A 3,848-nucleotide genomic window follows, 5' to 3' on the forward strand; every position below is an offset into this window, starting at 1 on the left:
TCCTTAATCAGCTGGAATTGGATGTGACTCTTACGCCATACATCTCATAAAGGGGTCAGTTAAGGGAGCCCCACTAGACGGTTTTCTACACTTGCTTTCCAAACTGGGGTGCAGAAACATTCTTTAGCTGAGAAAACTGGGACTCAATTCTTTTTAAAATAATCTGAAATATTAAAAATAAGAGGTTTTGCTCCACCAATGTGGCTGAGCTTATTGAGTTGTCCCATACGCCAGGAGGTCACCACTTAGATTCCTGGTCAGGGCACATGCCTAGGTTGTGGGCTCAATCCCCATTCGAGGGCATGCAGGAGGCAGCTAATCAATGTTTCTCTCTCATCTATATTTCTATCTCTCTCTTCCTCCCTCTGAAATCAACAAAAACATATTTTTAAAAAATGTTTTAATTCTTCTTAACTGCCCCACCACACAGTTTATATGGAATATATTTTAAATCATGTATTCTCTGGTCAGTGTATTCACATTGTTTCTTATTCATGACTAGGGGCCCGGTGCATGAAATTCGTGCACTGGGTGTGTGTGGGGGGGGGGCGGGGGGAGTGTCCCTCAGCCCAGCCTGCCCCCTCTCACATACTGGGAAGCCCTCAGGCGTTGACCCCCATCACCCTCCAATCGCAGGATCGGCCCCTTGCCCAGGCCTGATGCCTCTGGCCTAGGCGTCCGGCCCGGGCAGCGGGGACCCGCAGTGGCAGCGGCCCCGCGATCGTGGGCTTCGCTTTAGGCCCAGGCAAGGAACCCCTAGCTCCTGGGACTGCCAGCTTCGACTGTGCACAGCTCCCATCGCTGGCTCCACCCCTACTTCCTGCTATCACTGGCCAGGGCAGAAAAGGCACCTGATTCTCCAATCATGGCTGGGGGGCAGGGCAAAGGCAGCCCCAGCTCTTAGCTCTCCCCTGGGTTTCTGATCACTGTCAGTGGCAGGGGGCTTCTTCCTGCTTTCCCTTTCGCCTCCCTGCATTGTGCCTACATATGCAAATTAACCGCCATCTTGTTGGCAGTTAACTGCCAATCTTAGTTGGCAGTTAATTTGCATATAGCCCTGATTAGCCAATGAAAAGGGTATCGTCGTACGCCAATTACCATTTTTCTCTTTTATTAGTATAGATATCCCTTTGGTCTTACAGAAGCCACACCTGTGAAAGTCCTCCTGGGGTGTTTTGTAAGGAGAGCTAGCCATGAGTGCTGTTGCTTTAAAGAGATTCAGAAACCAGAGAAGCATTGATCTTTCTAATGGCTGTGTGAACAAGTCTACCATCTCTCATTTTCATTTCAGTAGTGAAGCAATACTTCAGAAGCTGTAGAATGTGGTTTTTTTTTCCTTTACCAGAAACATTGGTGTCATAAAATGTCTTGCTTCAGACTTTTTACCTTATGTAAATTGTTTTTTTAAAATTCTTTAAAATTATACTTTTCAATTATAGTTGACATTCCATATTATTTTGTATTAGTTTCCAGTGTACAGCACAGTGGTTAGACAATCATCTACTTTACAATGTGTCCCCCCTGATGTTTTCTAGTACACACCTGACACCATACATAGTTATTACAATATTATTGTCTATATTCCCTAAGCCAGTGATGGCGAACCTATGACACGCGTTTCAGAGGTGACACGTGAACTCATTTTTTTGGTTGATTTTTCTTTGTTAAATGGCATTTAAATATATAAAATAAATATCAAAAATATAAGTCTTTGTTTTACTATGGTTTCAAATATCAAAAAATTTCTATATGTGACACGGCACCAGAGTTAAGTTAGGGTTTTTCAAAATGCTGACATGCCGAGCTCAAAAGGTTCGCCATCACTGTCCTAGACACTAGAGCAAAATGAGGCTGGAGCAAGTTACTGTTGCGGGTTGGGGATGGAGGGAAAGCAAAGGTGAGAGACATAAGTAAAATCAGAGTGTCTAGGAAAAATTAAAGGAAAGATATCCTAAAACTTCCAGCATATCTCCACCAATGAAGCAAAGAAAAAAAAAGCCTCTATTATTCTGTGAGCAACAAACCAAACTGAGTTGGGGTCTCAGACAATTCACTCATATGATTGCAAAGACAGACAGAAACTCCCGGATTGGAGAGGGCACCCTTGAGGGCTCCCAGATTGGAGAGGGTGCAGGTCGGGCTGAGGGACCCCCACGTGCACCGGGCCTCTCGTCTTTATATAAGTTGAGATGTAATTGACAAACAACATTGTATAAGTTTAAGGTGTAAAACCTGCTGATTTGATAAATTTATATATTGCAGTATGATTACTACTATAGCCTTGGTTAATACCTCTGCCATTTCACAGATGCTTTTTTTGTGGTCTCTTAGCAGTTTTGAAATATACTTTGCAGTAGATTGCCTATAATCATTATGCTGTGTATTAGATCCCCAGAACTTAATTGATCTTTTAATTGCAAGTTTGTACCCTTGACCAACATTTCCCAATTCCCCCACTTCCAGCCCCTGTTAACCACCATGTTACTTTGTTTCTAGGATTCCAGCTCCTTTAGATCCAGATATAAGGGATATCATACAGTATTTTTCTTTCCCTATCTGATCTATCCACTTAGCATAATGCCCTCATGGTCTATTTATATTGTCAAAAGTGGCAGGATTTTCTTCTTTTTTGGTGGCCAAATACTATTCATAAATATATGTATCACATCTTCTTTGCATGCATATTTTCTTCTAGGAGTTTTTAAGTATAGACTTTTTTTAAGTCTAACTCATTGAGTTAATTTTTGTGAGTGGCATATGATAAGCCTGGACTTTCACGAAGGTTCTGTCGTCTGGATATCTCAGTCAGCACTCCAGGTTTTCCCAGCCTGGCCACAGGACCTGGCTGGCACACTGGCTCTTGCTGGTCCTCAGCCGCATTGATGTACTGATTGCCCGATGCACAGGTGAGCAGGACTCCTCCTGGGTCCTTTGGCTTACGCTGTAGTGCCCACGGCTTCCCCAGATGCACTTTTGTTCATGGATAGATGCTGAGTTTTAGTTGTTAAAATGGGGACACAAAGGAGGGACATCTTATGCCACAGGATGCTGATGCCACTCCCAACATTAGTACTATCTTAAGAATCAACTTTTTTTCAACTTTTTAAATATGCCCTGTTGTTATCCAACCGGATAATTATACACATTTAAATGAATTTTATAAATTGAAAATGACTTCACCATTTGTTATTAAGAACTGGAGAATCTTCTGGGTCAATGTTTATTAAAGTTTTCTTTTGACTGTAAGGCTTGGTAATGTTTATTAGACAGGTTACACGCACCCCCTAGGAAAAAAAATAGTCATTGATATGATTTTTTAAATTGATGGAATATTGCTTTGTTATACTGGTAACTATTGTATTGTAAGGCCCTAGTCCTAGAAAGTAAAATAGGTACAACATCCAATTATATTTATTCCCCTGTTTAAAAATCCTACTCATACTTGGATAGAGAGGAAAGGGACTTGATTAATGGAAGACCACAGTGGGTTTCCGTAAGAAAATCATCATTCATTTCAGAGGAGTTTTACCCCAAAGTCACCTAAGGTCCATTGACTGTGACCGTTTGGGAAATTCCCTGCAAATTTAAGTCTCTGCTAGTTTCACAGAAGGCAAGACATTTCCTTGCTTGTGTTCCAAGAATAGAGTTGATCTTTATTCCTTTTAGATGTGACTTGTTCAAAAGGCACTTGCATTTAGATACTGCATTTGTCTCTTTCATGGCATAGAGTATTTGGTCATTGATTTGCCTCTTGTATGGTTGACAAACCTTATTATGGGTATGAAGAATAGTTTCTACTAGCGGCAATAAATTGTTTGGGGAAGTTGTAGCACCATTGGAAATCTGAT

Source organism: Myotis daubentonii, chromosome 5 (genome assembly GCF_963259705.1).
Source record: "Myotis daubentonii chromosome 5, mMyoDau2.1, whole genome shotgun sequence".
Taxonomy (NCBI): Eukaryota; Metazoa; Chordata; class Mammalia; order Chiroptera; family Vespertilionidae; genus Myotis; species Myotis daubentonii.